Source organism: Carcharhinus amblyrhynchos, chromosome 31 (genome assembly GCF_965287045.1).
Source record: "Carcharhinus amblyrhynchos chromosome 31, sCarAmb.v2.hapA, whole genome shotgun sequence".
NCBI classification, from domain to species: Eukaryota; Metazoa; Chordata; class Chondrichthyes; order Carcharhiniformes; family Carcharhinidae; genus Carcharhinus; species Carcharhinus amblyrhynchos.
Window position 1 is genome coordinate 6669348 of NC_137354.1, and position 21086 is coordinate 6690433.

Sequence of the window (21086 nt, forward strand, 5' to 3'; positions counted from 1 at the left end):
AAATAGTGGGAGGTGCGTGTGGGGGGGGGAGCAGGAATAAAATATCTTATTCTTACATTATTATTTCAATCACCAACAAACAGACTGCCACCCTGAATGTTTTGGGACAGCACAGTGGTTAGCACTGCTGCCTCACAGCACCAGGGACCCGGGTTCGATTCCCAGCTTGGGTCACTGTCTTGCAGAGTTTGCACATTCTCCCTGCGTCAGTGTGGGTTTCCTCCAGGTGCTCCAGTTTCCCCCCACAGTCCAAAGATGTGCAGGTTAGGTGGATTGCCATGCTAAATTGCCCCTTAGTGTCGGGGTACAAGCTGGGGTAAATGCATAGGGATATGGGGATAGGGCCTCGGTGGGATTGTGGTCAGTGTAGATGTGATGGGCCGAATGGCCTCCTTCTGCACTGTAGGATTCTATGATACCTGCAAATTGGACATTTCTCTCCAAATGGATGAAGCAAATCAAACCTTGCACTGAAGTATAGTGCAAGTCCTCATATTAAAACAATGTTTCACTTCAAATTGGCTTGTCAAATGTTTTTAGAGGAAGACTGCACGATATTCAAGCAAAATAAGGTCAATGTTATTTCACACTTACTGTCAGGTAATCTCACTGGAGTGTTGGAAAGGAGGAAACTGCTGAACTTACCAAGACACTTGAAGAGCACAAGTTCAAAAAATAATACTGTAAAGTTTCACTTATATTGCAGTGATCTGTTTACCTTCTGACGCACTGGGACTGCTCATGTTTTTCCACCGTCGCTATAAAATCAAAACGAATGACTGAGGGACCCTGTGGTTTTTCCCCAATTGCAAACCAGCCAATGAAATTTATAAGCAGAATGCAGTCTTTCAGAGGACAGGAAATAAGTAAGGAGATTAAATGATTCTTAGACCAGCTAACACAAACAGTTTTGCACATATATGAATGCAGTAAGACAATCCAAACAGTAGTTACGATTTCAAAATCTATACGCTGATATTTTATAAGTAATGTTCACTTTAGCCAAGCAAGGGTATGGAAAAGCATGTTGTTGAAAGTCATTAGTTTAAAGCCAAAGGTATGGGAACTTGTTAGTCAGTAGCAGCGATAGTGGAATGATTGCATAAGGAAACAAATGTTGCAACTAATGAATACATGCATTCATTGCCCAGAAACAAAGAGAGATATGTCTCTGGATGCAGGAACACATGTCTATTTAACTCGGCAATGAGCAGGTGGGAATGTCTACTTTGACCTGACAGTAGTGTCGCCATTACCAGGGAACAGGGATGAGTTAATGCCAAGAGGGGAGATTACATCCAGATTTAGAAGGACAAACAAAATATCAACATGCTATTAAGTACCATGGTTGGCTGAGGTACTTGACAGAGATTTGTATTTATGTATCATTGTTAAATGAAATTGATTTTAAGCTAATGAAAGATGGAATTATTGATTAGAAAGTACTATAACTGATCTGTTTTTGACTATGTACATCAGATTTTTCGGAAAGATTCTGTCGCTCTTTTCCAGAGCTATTTAACCCTTCATGAGACTCCTGTCAGCTGTACATTTATACTTTCTTGTTCTATGTTTAATAAACTATGCTATGTCTTTGTACAGAGCTATTCGCCTTGCGAGTTTTGAATTGTTTTAGTTTAAGACACAATTGGCCACCTTTTAATATTTCCCACAACAGTCATCCCATCCTCGTCACCAAAAAGAGACTGTTGCAATGACGTGTGCCCATGTATGCAATATCATTCTGCTCTCCAACTGAGCTTCTCACTGCTATATGGGTCAGTTAGTAACATTCTCACCTCTAGCTCAGATGGATATAGGTTCAAATCCCAGTCCAGAACTTGAACACAAACGTACACTGATGTTACAATCATACGGAGGGAGTATTGCACTGCTGGAGGTGTGGACCCCAGGTCTCTGCCTATCCTTTGAGATGGATGTAAGATCCTTCCTGAGGGATGCACCCAACATTCACCTTACCACAACTAGAGAACAGGAAGCCATCTAACTCTGCATCTCTTGTCTTGTTCTTCATCAACTTCCTACCAAGTGATCTCTCTGACCCAACATTTGGCATGGTGGTTGTACCTACACTATATCGACTGCAGTCATTCGAGAAGACAACTCATACTCTCAAGGGCAATTAGTTCTGCCAGTGACGCTCATATCCCAAGGACAAATAAAGAAAATTGCTGACAACCAACTATAAAGCACAAGGGATACCTTAAAATCAAAGTTACAAACTGCAGACGCTGGAAATCTGAAATTTGAAAAAAAAAGCACAGGAAATGCTCAGTGGGTCTAGCAGCAACTGTGAAGAGAGGAATGATTCTTTTTGAAAACCTGAAGCACCTTATTTAAGTTGAACGAGGTTCCTCTCTCCATAGATACTGCCAGATCTGCTGAGTATTGACTGCACTTTATGTTTTTATACCAAGTATGCCATACCTGGTTAAAAGGCAATAGATAATTTAAAATTGCCTATGTTCAGGACAGCAATCATTCTCCAACAGGGGTCCCAAGAGACTTTCCAAGGAGTTCACAAAATAATGTGTGCGTGTTTACTAATTATTTAAACTAATGAGTGTCGCTGGAGGGGGACGTGACGCAAGCTGTGAGGCAGGTCCCGAGAGTGGTCGCCACATGTTTAGCACAGAGTGGGCTGCCTGTCCCTTCAGGAGAGGATATTCAACGCAAAGCACACACACCCAACTTCTTACATGCAACACTTCCATGCCGAGTGGAGAGGATATTTCTAATCTATTTGAAAAGAGAACTAATTAAGTTTGAGAGCCGTTGTGTCTGCTAACTCCCAAGCAAGATTGTAATGGAGAAACAGCAACTAGCTTAGTTAGAGAACATTTATTGATCATAGGAGTGCTAACCTCTCCCCTCTAACACACCAGACAACCTGTGCTGGCTTATTGCACCTTATATACAATTGAGTATAATTAGTAAATCAATCTACTCTTCTTATTACCTTCAAGCGCTAAACACTTAACTTCCATTAAACAGAAACTTATTGAATGTTAAAAGATTATCCTATTTTCCTCAAGTTATATTGATATGCAAAAAAACATACAAAATGAAAATACATACTACCTTTTTGTATAATCCGTCTTTGACACAATCCAAATTCCCCTTTCTTCTTCAGAAAAAGAACAGAAGTTTTTAGAAACAGGATTGCAACATGAACATTTTTGTGTCGTCACAATCCATTACGATACAAGGTATCCCTCTTCGAGAATATTTAACAATTTCTTTGGACAAGCAGTTCTTTTTATAAAGCAATCAAATAACTGGTGACTTGCGTCAACCCATTTAGATTTAGAAATTTCTGTTCTTCTCAACATCTCTTTTATACTCGCGAGATTAATCCTTAACCCCCTCTCGTGACACACTTTGTCGAATGGACATTAACCCAAAGCAAACAACTATCTAGGTCCATATCCTGCTAACATGAGTTCCTTTAAAACACTCAAAAAGAGGCTGCACGGTGCACAGCAATCAGCATTGCTGCCTTACAGCGCCAGGGACCCAGGTTCGATTCCTGGCTTGGGTCACTGTCTGTGTGGAGTTTGCACGTTCTCCCTGAATGTCTGTGTGGGTTTCCTCCCATAGTCCAGAGGTATGAGGGTTAGGTGGATTGGCCATAGTAAATTGCCCCTTAGTGTCTGGGGTACTAGCTAGGGTAAATGTGTGGGGTCATGGGGATAGGGCCTGGGTTGGATTGTGGTCGTCGCAGACTCGATGGGCCGAAGGGTCTCCTTCTGCACGCTGGATTCTATGATTCTAAGTAAACAGCCGTATCTATCACTTGTACCAGTGCAAGCGTCTCCGCAGCTACGGTGATTTAAACTGTTCACTTTCATCTTCTTTGACTCCCACCCCCAAGTTAATGGGCAACATTGGTCATTTTCCCCATTAAAAATACAATAAAGCCAACTGTACTTGAATAACCATCGAGGAGGTTCGTATGTGGTATCACTAAAAATTACTCATATCAGCCTTTCTGAATCACCCAGGTCAGGAAATCTGAGTGTACATTCTTCTGAACTTAATGTCCTACTTGCTTTTAGTACTTCCCCATATTTCAGCATGATGCTCAATTCAAATACATCTAAGCATGCATCCGCTCTAGTTTATATGCATAACCAGTTTCATTGCTCAATGAAGCTGCTTAACTGATCTGTTTCTTCCTGAGTTATACAGAGGACTTGGCTCAATTTCTCAGGATCTTATTAACATTCTATAGGTAAAACTGCTGAAGCAGGGTCATTCCCAACTTAGTATGTCGCAAATCCAACCAAGTGTACTTAAAAGCTCCAGAAACCCAAATTCCAATTCTGAATTCCTTTTATAATTCTATGTTACAAATTTCTCGAATGCTGCAGATCCTCCCCACAGAAAATTATCTAAGTACATTATGAAAATGCCTGCTGGTTTTTTTTTTAATTCATTCGTGGGGCAAGGGGAATTTTTGGCCCACCCCTAGTTGACCTTGAAATGGCTGGGCCATTTCAGAGGACAGTTGAGAATCAACCACATTGCTGTGTCTCTGGAGTCACATGTAAACCAGACCAGATAAGGACAGCAGATTTCTTTCCCTAAAGGACATTAATGAATTAGAGGGGATTTTTCCAACAATCGACAATGATCTCATGGCCAAGAGTGGATTCTTAATTCTGGGTATTTTTTATTGAATTCAAATTCCATCATCTGTTGTGGCAGAATTCAAACCCGGGTCTGCAGAACAATAGCTGAGTTTCTGGATTAATAGTCAAACGATAATACCACTAGGCCATTGCCATCACATTCCTTCATCGTACGCATAGAACATTGCTGGATCTACTTTTAGCTTTTATGAAGATGGACCACACTTGTTTCCCTCTATATCTCCAACTTCTTCTGGAGACTTTTAAAAATACTTCTCTTTGAAGCTGTTCCCCCTGCTTCAATGGACATGGATTTACAGTCCCTGATTATGTTCATATTATCACCTTTCTCCCTAATATCCTCAACAAAGCTCATGTGTTCCTCACCCAGCACATCTGCATTCTTTCACAGAATCTTTAACCTATGGCCAGAGGAATTTGCATATTATCAATGCAGTTCTATAATAATTTGTTTCTTTTCTCTTAAATTCTTTCTCGAGCTGTCATTAATCCCTCTTTGACATTCTATCTGGAGACAACAGGTCTTAAAGGAAGCCAATAATCTCGCAACTGTGTGAACTGCAAATCTACAGATTTTCCAAAGACTGGCTTTATCATGCTCCATGTCTAACTTCATTTGGCCCTTTTTCATTGAAGGCTTACTTAACAGTAAAGGTACTTCACCCGATGCAACATCAGCACTGAAAGTGATTTACCCCTTCAATTTCACAGGGAATTATTACTTTTTTCAACAGGTTCGATGTACTACCATCACTGAATCTGAAACAAGTTGGACCGTCATATCCTTTGACTTTACTCCAGTCATCCTTGCTTGAAGAATCCATCTATCAGTTTAGCCAGTCCAATGCACATACAGTGGGCCTACGCTTGTATCTAGATCTGTTCCACTGAATGAATCTGTGACTAGGATACTCATTACTACACTGAAGTCTCTGATATCTAAAATGATTCCTTCTGTTCATAGCTCCTTGATAGAGTCATAGGTGGGCAAAGTGGTGAAGAAGGCATTCAGCATGCTTGGTTTCATTGGTCAGAACATTGAATACAGGAGTTGGGATGTCTTGTTGAAGTTGCACAAGACATTGGGAAGGCCACACTTGGAATACTGGATAGAGTTCTGGTCACCCTATTATAGAAAAGATATTATTAAACTAAAAAAAGAGTGCAGAAAAGATTTACTAAAACGCTACTGGGACTTGATGATTTGAGTTATAAGGAGAGGCTGGATAGACTGGGACTCTTTTCTCGAGTGTAGGAAGCTGAGGGGTGATCTTATAGAGGCCTATAAAATAATGAGGGGCATAGATCAGCTGGATAGTCAGTATCTTTTCCTAAAAGTAGGTGAGTCTAAAACTAGAGGGCATAGGTTTAAGATGAGAGGGAAAGGATACAAAAGTGTCACACAGTGGGTAGTGAGTATCTGGAACGAGCTGCCAGGTGTAGTAGTAGAGGCGGGTACAAATTTGTCTTTTAAAAAGCATTTGGACGGTCACATGGTAAGATGGATATAGAGAGATACGGGCCAAATGCGGGCAATTGGGACTAGCTTTGGGGTTTAAAAAAAAAAGGGCAGCATGAACAAGTTGAGCAGAAGGGCCTGTTTCCATTCTGTAAAAGTCTATGATTGGTCGGTATCATCCTTCTCAGTGTCCATGTCATGAGTTGTCTCAAAAGCTCTGCCTTTCATTTCCCGGTAATTCAACACATAATGAAAGTTACGTCTGCATCAAAAGCATTTGTTGACCACCGTTGGTTGTTTCTGGGGTTCATCCTCCTTCCATAATTGCCCGATTTCCATCTTTTGTTGTAGTGCTCATTAGGGTCTCTGTCCTCATGTTCATTGTTTGCAATTCTTCTGTAGCACAGTCATTTAGACCTTATGGTGCCGAAATGCTGCAAACATAATATCCTCCCTCATTGTTGTTACTGCCCCTGGGAAGGGCGGGGAGGGCTATTCACACCCAAAAAGTGGCCACAGATGAATGCTTTCCCAAAAAATTGTTTTTTTAAGACTTCAGACCTTGATCCATAAGCTTTTCTTACTCTTTGAATTTAACTCTGGTTAAAACCAAGAACCTGTTCACGTTTGACACCCCAGCACAGTCCAATAAGTTAAAGGAAAGTACTGCTTTAATTATTTCCATGTGGAGTCGCTGCAATCTTGCATACATTTGGTTTAGCTTCATGATGAATTCTTCAATGGGAGAATCATCCATGTTTCTAAATTTATCGAAGTTCGGCTTAAGCCTCATAGGCATTCAATGTCACCTTTCATATAAATTTTGTCCATGAATTTTAAGAGGGTGTCCAAAGTGTCTAGTTCAGAGAACACTTCGCAGCGGATCTTGCTCCTGGCATGAAGCAAAAGTGCCAGACTCATCCCTTACTTTCTCTTCAGCAGGGATGTGATCCATGTCTATGCCTTGACCTCATATTTCCACTGATCATAAGATTCTGTTTTACAAAACAGTGTTGGAAAATCCTGCCATCTTCTAACTGTCATCTTCCAAAGATTCTTCGTTCAAAAAATCACCTGCAATTAATTTTCTGTCTGGAAGCAAAGCATTGTCTCTAATTTTCACTTTGAAGCAGCCATCCTCTGCCACCAATGTCTGCTAACTGCTCTGACGCAGGGTCATCCAAACTCGAAATGATGCCTCTATTCTTTCTCCACAGATGCTGTCACATCTATTGAGATTTTCCAGCATTTTCTGTTTTTGTCTTCTAACTAATGTCTAAGACACAGAGACTAGGCTGCTTGGGTTGAGAATGTTCGTTGCACATTGCAGAAATAATTTCTCTTTTACACACCAGACAGCCACTGCTGGCCTGACTCCATACAATTGACAAATCAACACCAGTACCTGTCACCTTATTAACTTCAGGTACTGTTAAACAGAACCTATTGGATGCTAACACACATCACACTGCAGTACCAAATTTAAGGCCTTAATAACAGCTTCATAAATAATAAATACTTTTTGCTATTGGTCTTAACAGTGCAAGGAAATGAACTACTACAGTAGAACGGTGACACAGTGGTTAGCACTGCTGCCTCACAGCGCCAGGGACACAGGTTCAATTCCCTACGTGGGTCGTTGTCTGTGCAGAGTCTGCACGTTCCCCCTGTGGATGCATGGATTTCCTCTGGGTACTCCGGTTTCCTCCCACAGTCCAAAAGACCTGCTGGTTAGGTGCATTGGCCATAAAAAATTCTTCCTCAGCGTACCCGAACAAGCACTGGAGTGTGGCATAGGGAATTTTCACAACAACTTCATTTCAGTGTTAATGTAGGCCTACTTGTGACTAATAAACAAACTCAAAAAAAATTTTCATCCCTGTCATAACTGTGGTCAACAATTACTCAGGATGTAGTTTAAATCAAGTTTGAGAAATATTTTGTAACATTAGGTATATCATTCAAGAGGAAAACATACGGTGTCAGTTACAATGAAAACAAATTAAATAAAAAGTGGGACTTTATGATTCTGACAAAATACAGGTCACGTAGAACAGCATGCCCTAAATTGTTAACTAAATATTGCACTTTATTGAGATGATTTCACAATTCCCTATCTACTGACAATAATTGGATTTATAAGGATTAACTAAGCATTATTTGTGAATGCAGGAGGCGGATAAGCTTCATTTTTTTTCCAAAATAAGAGCATTATGATGTTGCATTTACATCCCATGTTAACCTTATTTTAGAAAAGATTAGATCTGGCTGATAGCTATTCAATAAAAATGCAAATTCAGAAATGTTCTCTGCATGGTGCTCTTCTCAAATTCTACTTCATTAACATCTGCAGAAAAGGTGACCACAGTATGCTGGCAGTGCAGTTAGGGGAGCGTGGTGTACTGCATTTTGGCTGTAATCCCCAACAGATTTGAGTTCCCAACCTCAGTCTTGCTGTCTGACAGAGCTCCAGACACAGCTGAATAAATCTCCGTGGAGGAAGACAAATTTATGCACAAATCGAAGGGCACTTCCACCTTGCAATGATCCTGAGGCGGCAGGCTGTTGAAGGGTACAACTCTATGTCCTCCTCTACTGGAGGAAGTTGCATGAAAGAGAAAGATCCAACCAGAGGGACAGGCAAACAACTCTGCGTTCCAGACTTCTGTCCTCAGTTGTGTATTCTGCTTTAACAGTTTGGAGTCTTCCAGTGCCTTACATGGGTCTGCATAACATTTTAAACACCCAAGGATATTGCGTCGTGGAAGTGTCCTGGTCATAGTGCACACTAAATCTACTGTCAGTAATTTGCTGAGGCTAAAATTTCTGGGTATCAATGTTAAAAGAAGCCTTAGCTTATTTCCCGGGTTAGCAAACTAACACAATCCTATATAAACTCCTGCAACTATATCTCAATTTTCAGCTATCAGCATTCAGAGTGTGGAACTGTATTACAATGTTTCAGAAATAACTTAAGAAATAATAAAATCAAAGATTATGATAAATTCACAGACTTGCTCAGCTTAGTGCAATTATCTACAACTCTGCAATTTTAAACATGACTAGAAATATACTGCCATAGCTGGTAATATCCATTTATTGTTATGTTGCGACATATCAACTTAAGAGCCTAGTTAACAATCTTCAAAATGAAAAGGAACCAATAATCCAGCCCATCAAGAGTCTTGCCAGTTTTAAGACCTTAATTGCTCAAATGGATTATTGTTGAAAACAATAATTTGATACTTCAAAAATGGATACATCAAAAACCACAGAAAACATGCCACCAAAATATTCAACACTCAATAACTACTGCATTGAATCAAAATCACCATACATCAACTTACACTTGGTAAAACCAAAAGAGAAAGTGCTGGAAAATCTCAGCAGGTTTGGCAGCATCTGTAAGGAGAGAAAAGAGCTGATGTTTCAAGTCCAGATGACCCTTTGTCAAATCTCAGTCCAGTTTACACAATAGCTGGTAAAGCTATTGCATAACAGGCTGGTCAATTTCCCGACACAGCCAGGAACATCAAGTCAGTACAAATAAGCACTGACAGCATTCAAAGAGTCCTTAAACTCCAGGTTTTGCGGTTGCTGGAACCTACTAAGTACACAATATTACCAATTTTAATATCATCTGCAACCTTTTGAAATTATGCCCCAGTATACCCAAGTTTAGAGCATTTTGAGGAACTACAAAAGGTTGGAAACAAAGCCCAATCCATCACGCAAACCAGCCTCCCATCCACCGACTCTGTCTACACTTACCGCTGCCTCGGCAAAGCAACCAGCATAACTAAGGATCCCACACACCCCGGACACACTCTCTTCCACTTTCTTCCATCAGGAAAAAGATACAAAAGTCTGAGGTCATGTACCAACCAACTCAAGAGTACCTTCTTCCCTGCTGCTGTCAAGACTTTTGAACAGACTTACTTTGCATTAAGTTGATCCTTCTCTACACCCTAGCTATGACTGTAACACTACATTCTGCACTGTCTCTTTCTTTCTCTGCAAACGGTACACTTAGACTGTATAGCGAACAAGAAACAGTACTTTTCCCTGTATACCAATACACGTGACAATGATAAATCAGATCAAATCAAATCAATATCCGTCAGAAGGAACAGTGGTTTGAATACCAACTCCAAGGGAACATCAGTGTATACTTTCCACCTGTCTAAAAACAATCATTCATCATCACTCCCCATTTTCTATCCCTTAACCAATTTGGTCCATCCTGCCACTTACCCTTTAATCCTAGTAGTTTTAATTTTGCTAGTTAGCAAATATATTCACATGGCATATAGGAAGATCAACTCAGAAAATACTCAAGAGTAAGAGGCAAATTGCTATTGGTCCTGTTGTTTAAATATTTAAAATGGAATTTGTAAATGCTGCTCAACTTGAGAACAATAATATACAAATGGAAAAAGCACTTCTGACCGCAGATATTGTACTGATTTAGGAGATCACCTCCGTATTGGTAGTGCAAAGCTATGCTGTAAAACCAGAGTTCTTCCTTTAGCAATATTGATTATGAAAGAGCCTGGGACACACTTGCATCATTTCTTTAAATTCCATGCTATCATTTTCTAATTGGTCAAAACAAGGTCCCACCTTGACTACCAGTTTGATGTGATTCGCTCAGTCGCAATGGAAGAATATATTTGCTAACTAGCAAAATTAAAACTACTGGGATTAAAGGGTAAGTGGCAGAATGGACCAAATTGGTTAAGGGATAGAAAATGGGGAGTAATGATGAATGATTATTTTTAGACAGGTGGAAAGTATACACTAATGTTTCCTTGGAGTTGGTATTCAAACCACTGCTTCTTCTGATGGATATCGATCAGATTTGATTTGATTTATTGTTGTCACATGTATTGGTATACAGGGAAAAGTATTGTTTCTTGTCCGCTATACAGTCTAAGCATACCGTTCATAGAGAAAGAAAGCCATGTGGCAAGTGGCATTTATACATGGAAACTGGAAAGCATGTTTTACAAACAGAACACATTTATCAGGAGTGATCAGATAATTTTATCCTATGATTACACAACATTTTATGGATTACAACAGCTTAGCGACTATACTAATATCCACTGCAGCAGACTGGTTTATTTGCTTGAGAATAAGTCACATAAAATTGTACACCTTACATTAACAATCAAGCATCATGGTAAAGGTTTCATCGTAATCCACTGTTTCTCTCATTGGCTTTTATTAGGAGGCATTTGAGCCGTCATCTCAGTCTACTCACTTGACTATCTGTTGTGGAGCACCTGTAATAAGACTCATTGCAACAGGAGCCCAATGAAGCAGAGAGAATAAAGAAATCTCTGTGGGAGTTTGCTGCACTTTAGCTCACAGCAAGTTTCCAGTACTCACCTTCTGCGCATCAATATCAGCAAGAAATAAAGCAGCAATGAACACAAAGTATCTATCAACATAACTGGGAGTGCTTACAACTATCAACTTCAATTAAAGTGAATTGCAGAATTGTTATGGTACAGGAGGCCTCCATTTGGCCCATTGTGTTTGCACTTCCCCTCCAAAAGACTATTATAGCTTAGTGTCATTCCACTGCCTTTTTCCTGAACCCCTGCATTTTGTTTCTATTCAGGTAATCATCTAATGCCCTCTTGAATGCCTCCATTGAATGTGCCTCCACCATACATCCAGACAACAGTGCATTCCAGAGCCGAACCACTTGTTGTGTGAAAACGTATTTTCTTGTATCACATTTGCTTCTTTTGCAAATCACCTTAAATCTGCAAAAGTTGAAGTGTAAAAGGCCATGTGAATGGGCAGATAAAAATATAGTAAAGTAATGTTTAAAGTTTATTTATTAGTGTCACAAGTAAGCTTACATTAACGCCATAATGAAGTTACTATGAAAATCCCCTAGTCGCTACACTCCGGCACCTGTTTGGGACATTGAGGGAGAATTTAGCACTGCAAATTCACCTAACCTGCATATCTTTGGGCTGAGAGAGGAAACCAGAGCAACCAGAGGAACCCATGCAGACATGGGTAGGACATGCAAACTCCACACAGACAGTCACCCAATCGAATCCAGGTCCCTGGCACTTGAGGCAGCAGTGCTAACCACTGCGCCACCGTCCTGCCCTGGAAATATAGTGACTGTCGCAAAATGTAGGTTTTAAAATTTCCAGAAGAATGAGGGGGAAAGGAGTTTGTAGTTTTCACTCCTTCAAAAATAATTAATTTAAGGTAGAAGATTATGAGTTCATTCCAATTTAGGCAAATGCAAGGGCACCAATGGAACTTAGATAGAATATGATGAAAGTTCTCAAGATCACTAACATACTGAGACAGATAAATAGCAGTTTGATAATCCAGAACTTGCATGTTGCTGAGAAAAGGAGACATGCTATCAAAGCTTTTCATCCTGCACTCATCAGGACAGCTCACAAGAAATTCCCAACAGTAAAGGGGGAACAACAATTCATATGTTATAGAAAAAAGAGTGCTGATTGGTTGGCAAAAGGACTGGTTGGTGGAGATGTTGCCATGGGGAATACAGCATAGAACAGTTAACTACCCAGCTTTGTTCAAATTCAAACTGGGCAGGTTGATCCTGATTGGTCAAGGCATTGCCCTGAGTGCAAGACAAAAAAGTTTTTTGGCGTATCTCTTTTTGCAGCAATAGTTGTGAGACATAAAGTTAGCAGTAGAGCGTCAGAGAGAGATCTGAGGCTAGAGGCAAAAGAGGGATCATGCAATTTTGAGCTTTTATCTTGTCCCTTACATAGAAACATGACAGTTACTAATGATCTCCCCCAGCAAGAAAGCAACATATAGGGATTTAGGCTTTCAAAGAGTTAAGTGTCATTATGTTAGAAATTGTATTCCATGTGAATTCAGAAATTAAACTTTTTGAATGCAACTTCAGGCGTGGAGAGCTGGGTGCGCCAACTGAGGTCAGAGAAGATAATGAGACCAAAGATCTTGAGGAAAGAAGATGGAGGCAATAAAGGAATGAGTGGGAGTTCTTGATTAGATTTCCAGAAAGTAATTGTATCTTTCAGGAATTGAAAGTAAGTAATTTTTTTCTGCTTCACAGAAGGATACAAAAGAACATTATGATTACAGAACCAGACAGAAAGAACTGTACAAGTCAAGATCTGAGAGATGTGATTGTCATGTCGCCATTGTAGAATCACATCTCACAATGAACAGGCAAGGAAAATAGGGAATCATTCCGCATCAAAAGAAACCTGTGACTTCTCCATCTTAATACCTGCCTTTGAAGGAGCTAATAAAGGATTCCTTCACATATCAATGAGCTGCAATTTAGCGATCAGGTTTTGCTTGCCACCTCCTCAAAGGGATACAGTGCTCTGTACATGACACACTGATTTTCAATTAACATTTAAGCCGTTTTTCATTATTAAAGTGTTGCGTTTAAATTAAGATTTGCATAAACAAAAGTCTTAAATCGTGTTTGAAAATCTATCACAACATTTTCACGTAGAAATCTAATCTAAAGCACAAACGTGTGTAACAAAAAGCAACTGGACTCATAATGAAACTGTCACTGAGTAACAATTATCGGAAGACCAAACATAAAATAATTGTTATGACTGTAGAAGCAATTCTGCATAATAAAATGAATAAATACACTTTGATATCGGTTACAGTATTAAATGGCAAGAAGGGATGGTAGCATAGAGACTATCTTACTGGACTAGTAATGGCTCTGAATTGGCTGCATGAACTTTCAACATGTCATCGATGAAGATGAACATCTTGCCAAGGCCATCCCCACACCCTCACTTCTTGCCTTCAAACAACTGCACAGCCTTCAAACAGACCATTGTCCGCAGCAAACTACCTAGCCTTCAGGAGAACAGTGACCACAACACCACACAACCCTGCCACAGCAACCTCTGATGCCACCATCTCACGTGAGAACACCATCCACCCACTGCATACTCCTGTGACTCAGCCAATGTTGTCTACCTGATATGCTGTAGGAAAAGATGTCCCGAGGCATAGTACATTGGGGAGACCAGACAGACGCTATGACACCAGATGAATGAACACCGCTCAACAATCACCAGGCAGGAGTGTTCTCTTCCTGTCGGGAAACCCTTCAGCAGTCACAGGCATTCAGCCTCTGATCTTCAGGGAAGCATTCTTCAAGGCAATCTTCACAACACAAGACAATGTAGAATTGCTGAGCAGAAACTGATAGCCAAGTTCTGCACACATGAGGACAGCCTCAACCGGGATCTTGGGTTCATGTCACACTATCTGTAACCCCCACGACTTGCATGGCCTTGCAAAATGTCACTAACTGTCTTGGCTGGAGACAATACACATCTCTTTAACCTGTGCCTATCCCTTTATCCACTCACATTACAGAACCATGATCTTATAAATTGAGTTTGTGTATATATATGCCCTGTTTGTGAACACAACTCCTTACTCACCTGAAGAAGCAACACTCCGAAAGCTTGTGTTATCAAATAAACCTATTGGACATTAACCTGGTGTTGTGAGACTTCTTCCTGTGCTCATCCCACTCCAACACCAGCATCTCCACATCATGGCAGAATGAGCCACGTAGTCCTACCCAAGAAGATAGCTCACCACCATTTTCTCAAGGGCAATTAGTTAAAATAAAGTTTAAAGTTTATTTATTAGTCACAAGTAGACTTGCAGTGAAGTTACTTGAAAATCCCCTAGTCGCCACACTCCGGCACCTGTTCAGGTACACTGAGGGAGAAGTTAGCATGGCCAATACACCCAACATGCACTTCCTTAGGACTGTGGGTGGAAACCAGAGCACCCGGAGGAAACCCATACAGACATGGGGAGAATGTGCAAACTCCACACAGACAGTGACCCAAGCTGGGAATCGAACCTGGGTCCCTGGCGCTGTGAGGCAGCAATGCTAACCACTGTGCCATCGGGATGGGACATAATTGCTGGCTTCACCAGTGAGACCCCTGTCCTGTGAATGTTCTTTTAAACACAACAAAATAGATAACATACAAGTCATGGGTAAGCAGAGTTAGACTAAGTTAGTACATGCAGCCAGTTACATTGCCTTCTCAACCTTAGCTAACAAAGTCAAGAAAACAAAAAGTGTACTTTGGAGCAATGTAAGGTTAAACAAGTAGAGTGGTAACAGAAAATGCTACACAAGGAACGGCTTAAACTCAGTCTAGAATCTTGAGAATGTGGACGAAAGAGTGGGGCTTTCACTGCAGCAATGGTTTCACTTTTATTTTTACATACTGAGCACTACCGCTGACTGAATGAGTACAAAGGACGAAGCCTATTTTGTTGGTCACTGGAAGAACAGGACCCTGAACCATTCGAAGCATTCCCATCATGAGTATGCACTTACTTAAAGTTTGTAAGGGAATAGGTGTCATAGTATTAATATCCATATAATACATGGTTCAGTTGGGGTGAAATTTGGACTGACAAATTTACACACAGTCTATGAGTTAATGCAATTAATTAATTAATATGCTGCAGGTACATTCAACAGTCACCAACAAAGGAATAACTGTTCCATTTAGCCAGTCCCAAAATTTTAAAACATGATGACATTTTACGAAATTTCCTACCCATCAATTATCCCGTGTCTGCATGGGTTTCCTCTGGTTTCCTCCCACACTCCAAAAATATGCAGATTAGGTGGACTGGCCATGCTAAATTGCCCTTTATCGTCCTAAATTGTGGAGGTTAGATGGATTACTATGGTAAATGTGTCGGGTTATGGGGATGGCGTGAGGGAGAGGGCCTGGGCAAGACAGACAGTCAGAGAGTCGGTGCCAACTTGATGGACCAAATGGCCTCTTCTGCGCTGCAGGGATTCTATGATTCTATTCCCTTCCACCTTAAAAAAATTCCCAGTTCACTCCTGAATTTTTCCACGAGACCTGCCTCCATTGCATGGTACAATGCTTGCGCTGGTAAGTGATTGCAGAGCCTCTGGCTCTGATCTTCAGGTCGTCGTTGGCCTCTGGTATAGTACCGGAAGATTGGAGGTTAGCGAATGTTGTCCCATTGTCTAAGAAGGGGAACAGAGACTTCCCCGGGAATTATAGACCGGTGAGTCTCACTTCTGTTGTGGGCAAGGTTTTAGAAAAAATTGTTAGGGATAGGATTTATAGTTATTTGGAGAGTAATGAATTGATTGGAGATAGTCAGCATGGTTTTGTAGCGGGTAGGTCGTGCCTTACTAACCTTATTGAGTTTTTTGAAAAAGTGACCAAAGAGGTGGATGGGGGTAAGGCAGTTGACATGGTATATATGGATTTTAGTAAGGCGTTTGATAAGGTTCACCATGGTAGGCTTCTGCAGAAAATGCAGATGTATGGGATTGAGGGTAATCTAGGAAATTGGATCAGGAATTGGCTAGCAGATAGGAGACAGAGGGTGGTGGTTGATGGTAAATATTCGTCATGGAGTTTGGTTACGAGTGGTGTGCCTCAGGGATCTGTTTTGGGGCCACTGCTGTTTGTAATTTTTATTAATGATCTGGATGAGGGTATAGTTGGGTGGATTAGTAAATTTGCTGATGACACCAAAGTCGGAGGTGTGGTAGATTGTGAGGAAGGGTGTCATAGTTTGCAGGAAGACTTGGACAGGTTGCAGAGCTGGGCCGAGAGGTGGCGGATGGAGTTTAATGCGGAGAAGTGTGAGGTAATTCACTTTGGTAGGAATAACAGATGTGTTGAGTATAGGGCTAACGGGAGGACTTTGAATAGTGTGGATGAACAGAGGGATATAGGTGTATGTGTACATAGATCCCTGAAAGTTGGGAATCAAGTAGATAGGGTTGTTAAGAAGGCATACGGTGTCTTGGCGTTTATTGGTAGGGGGATTGAATTTAGGAGTCGCAGCGTCATGTTGCAACTGTACACAACTCTGGTGCGGCCGCACTTGGAGTACTGTGTGCAGTTCTGGTCCCCATATTACAGGAAGGATGTGGAGGCTTTGGATGGGGTGCAGAGGAGGTTTACCAGGATGTTGCCTGGTATGGAGGGGAGGTCCTATGAGGAGAGACTGAGGGATTTGGGGTTGTTTTCGCTGGAAAGAAGGCGGCTGAGAGGGGATCTTATTGAAACATATAAGATGATTAGAGGTTTAGATAGGGTGGACAGTGATAGCCTTTTTCCTCGGATGGAGAAAGCTAGCACGGGGGGGCATGGCTTTAAATTAAGGGGGGGTAGTTATAGGACGGATGTCAGGGGTAGGTTCTTTACCCAGAGGGTGGTGAGGGATTGGAATGCCCTGCCTGCTGCGGTTGTAAATGCGCCTAGTTTGGGGGCGTTTAAGAGATCCGTGGATAGGTTTATGGACGAAAAGGGATTGGTTTAGGTTAGTGGGTCATTGTTTTTTAACTGGTCGGCGCAACATCGTGGGCCGAAGGGCCTGTTCTGCGCTGTAATGTTCTATGTTCTATGTTCTATAAGCTGACAGAAAATATCGTAAAATGCACATACCTCGCTTCACTTTGCTTCCCAATGGAAGTCAAGCTTCTGGTTACACTTGGTGAGCAGCTTTCAGATCGCAATCTGCACACAGAAAATAGACTGAATTTTAACAAGAACAGAAGATACTGGACTAGAAACAATACAAATAGATCAGTTAGCATGGCTGGAGGGAGGTTATCATTTTCTTTTCAAAGTTTAACAACTTGCTAATGGCACATAAGACAGTGGCTATGAAAAGCAGTGACAGTGGTAATCCACAAAGCACATTTGAAGTAAGAGGGAAAAAGAATAAAATATATATAAAATGCTGTAGGAGGCTCTCCAGTCTGTTCTTTGCACCAGCCCATTGCAAACATCGCTGGAACACTGAATAGCAGAGAAAAATACAACAAGCCAAAAGGATTTCCTAAAACAGCACTGGAACACTGTCTCTTATTTGGCAGCTCTTGGGTGATAGTTGATTATTTCTGTATTTCCTCAGTAACTTTTCAGTGGAAATGTATGTCTTTGGTACATTTCCTATCTACCATGTAATTTATTGCTGTTTTCTGCATGAAATTTGAGTCTATCAGATAGCATCACGATTCATACTTGGCATATGAGATGTGACAACACACGAGGCACATGGGTCGGCAAATAAATCAAATTTCACACATTCTTTATTTAAAGAGCAGAGATTTAAAACTACAATAACACACAAGAAACTATCTAGCAAACAATCATTTTTCCAGTGCTAGTTCATAGAATAAATTAACTTTAATTGTTGCTTTTGCATTTTAACAGGCTAGAAAATGAATGTTTTTCACTTTGCAATTCTTCAGAGTAGCTTTAATGGTGCCAGGGCATCCTTCTGTTACTAATTGTGAAAACACCCAGTATTGTTTGCAGAGATACACAGAAATCTAGTTATTTCAGTTTTTCATTTTTTTCGGTTTAACACTGAAAAGCCTCCATCTGCCCAATGGTTACAATGTACACAGCGCTCTTCTTGGAAATGTCCATGGCATTGCACAGAGATACTGGGGAAGGCAGAAAGAAGTAGGGAAGCACATTACAAATGATGGCTGACAGCACGGTGACAAGACTGACTCAGCTGAAGCTTTTGAAGGTGGGAGAAGGGTGGCAAGGAAAATGGCTTTACTGAGATCATTCCATAGTGCAGGGACATAGTGGCAAAGAACGAGGGGCCGGACATTCAGTATTAACCAGAAAGACGTCAAATGTATCTGCCATACAGTTTCTCTTTCTCTTGTCCCATTTTAAAATGATGTCTCTTAGTTAAACAGAAATATCTGAGTGTGTTGCGGTTTCTAGGTTCTTAACAGTTAAAATCACTGTGATAAGAATGTAATTTCTCCATGGCCCTCACAGCAATGAGTAAAAAAGAATGACTTCTAAAGAGGAATTCAATGCGTCAAAAATTAATTTAGGCCACTCAATACCGAAAGAATGTGCTGCAGGTTAGAGGTTAAATAGAACTGATTACAACAACAGTTTCAGAAGAGATTCGGATAAATTCAAGCTATTATTCTAACCTGAAGTGGCAACCCATGTTTTAACACTTCTCAATTAGGCAACAGCAAGCACTGGAAGTCATTCATCACCCATTTGCCTACAGACTATATTGTGTTACTCAGTCTTGTTCCTAAATTATGTGGGAAATGAAAAACACTAGTTATCAAGAAAGCAAGGGGAGGGGGTGGTTATTCTTTGAACTTGGGCCAATTTGTAATAAATCCTTTAAGACTTCACCAGCCATTGCTTCCACTCAATTTTTAATCCTTTATTGAACTCCTTGTAAAGCATCAATTTATCACTCTCCAAAAAACCCCAATAAGAGTTTTCAAACAAGTGGTTACACGTATCAATTTTAAATCAAACGCTCCCACCAATCGCATGTGATTGGTGGGAGCGTTTGATAATTGCGCATGTTCCAAACTAGTATTTATCCGCCTGTGAATCAGTCATTCAAAATAGCCATTTCCTCACCTTCAGGCCCAGAAAATTCCAACTGGAAAAACTAGGAAGCAGGAGGCTAAGGAAATTTGGCATGTCCACTACAACTGTCACCAACTTTTACAGGTGTACCATAGAAAGAATTCTTTCTGTGTTTGGTATGGCTACTGCTCTGATCAAGACCGTAAGAAACTACAAAGGGTCATGAACAAAGCCCAGTCCATCACGCAAACCAGCCTCCCATCCATTGACTCTGTCCACACTTCCTGCTGCCTTGGAAAAGCAGCCAGCACAATCAAGGACCCCAGGCATCCTGGATATACTCTCTTCCACCTTCTTCCATCAGGAGAAAGATACAAGAATCTGAGGACAATTGCCAACAGACTCAAGAGCAGCTTCTTCCCTTCTGCCATCAGACTTTTGAATGGAACTACCTCATACTAAGTTGATCTTTCTCTACACCCTAGATATGACTGTAACACTACATTCTGCACTCTCACCTTTCCTTCTCAATGTACGGTATGCTTTGTCTGTATAGCGTGAAAGAAACACTATTTTTCACTGTACACTAATCTAATATATGTGACAACAATAAATCAAATAGAAGTGAATTTGCTGGACTTGGTAGATTAGATTGCCAGAGTCCACTGGGTATTTCTGAGACACCCTGGGGTGCATAATCATCAAAAACTTAATCTACAATTTCTTAGTTTGCCTCGTTTCCCATTTTTGACTTTGGTGGTGACTTGCACTGAGCCTTGACAAACCCTTACAAGTCTTTCAATACTGAAGAACATTGATTTTTATAACTGTCACCTTTGCTGGAGATCTTTCATCAAGTAAAAACACCAGTTCCCTTGTAATCTTTCAACCACTATCTGAGGATCAACAAAATTTGCTGAGCATGGATCTATTCTGATTCGTGTTTATTAGTTTCAGCTCCCGAGATAAGCCTGAATTCACACTTCTCCAAAAGAATTGTTATCTTATCGACATCAAGCTAATACAACCTTACATTTCAATTTTAAAGGCTGACTCAAATTAGACACTGCACTTTCTGAAAAGTTTTCTTTAGAGAAGTTATTCAAGCTTCTTCTAAGTTTTGTCAACTCTTTAAACGCTTTTTTGTACTCTATCAGGAGCTAGTCAAACCATGAAATTTCAATTGCTCAGTTTTCTCTGTTTTTATTTGTTAATCTCCAGTTCTGATTTCATTTATTATTGTCACATGTATTACCAAGCAGTGAAAGTATTGTTTCTTGCACGCTATATAGACAAAGCAAACCATTCATAGAGAGGGAAACGAGACAAGTGCACAATATAGTTTTACAGTCATAGCTGCAGTGTAGAGAAAGATCAACTTAGTGCAAGGTAGGAACATTCAAAAGTCTGATGGCAGCAGGGAAGAAGCTGTTTTTGAGTCATATGGACTTACCTTGCATTAAGCTGATTTTTCTAACACCGTAGCTATAACTTTCTTCTCCATGAACAATATGATTTGTCTGT

The 21086-nt window shown here is 40.6% G+C and overlaps 1 protein-coding gene across 2 annotated transcripts in view; it reads right to left on the reverse strand.

The window, feature by feature from the left end:
- Window positions 1-17702, reverse strand: part of micu1 (mitochondrial calcium uptake 1) — a 94756-nt gene extending 77054 nt beyond the window's left edge. For both annotated transcript variants that reach the window (XM_080215631.1, XM_080215632.1), the window contains exon 1: window positions 17634-17702. The gene's annotated coding sequence lies outside the window, so the exon portion shown is untranslated. The remainder of the gene's footprint in view (window positions 1-17633) is intronic.
- Window positions 17703-21086: the final 3384 nt, after the last annotated feature.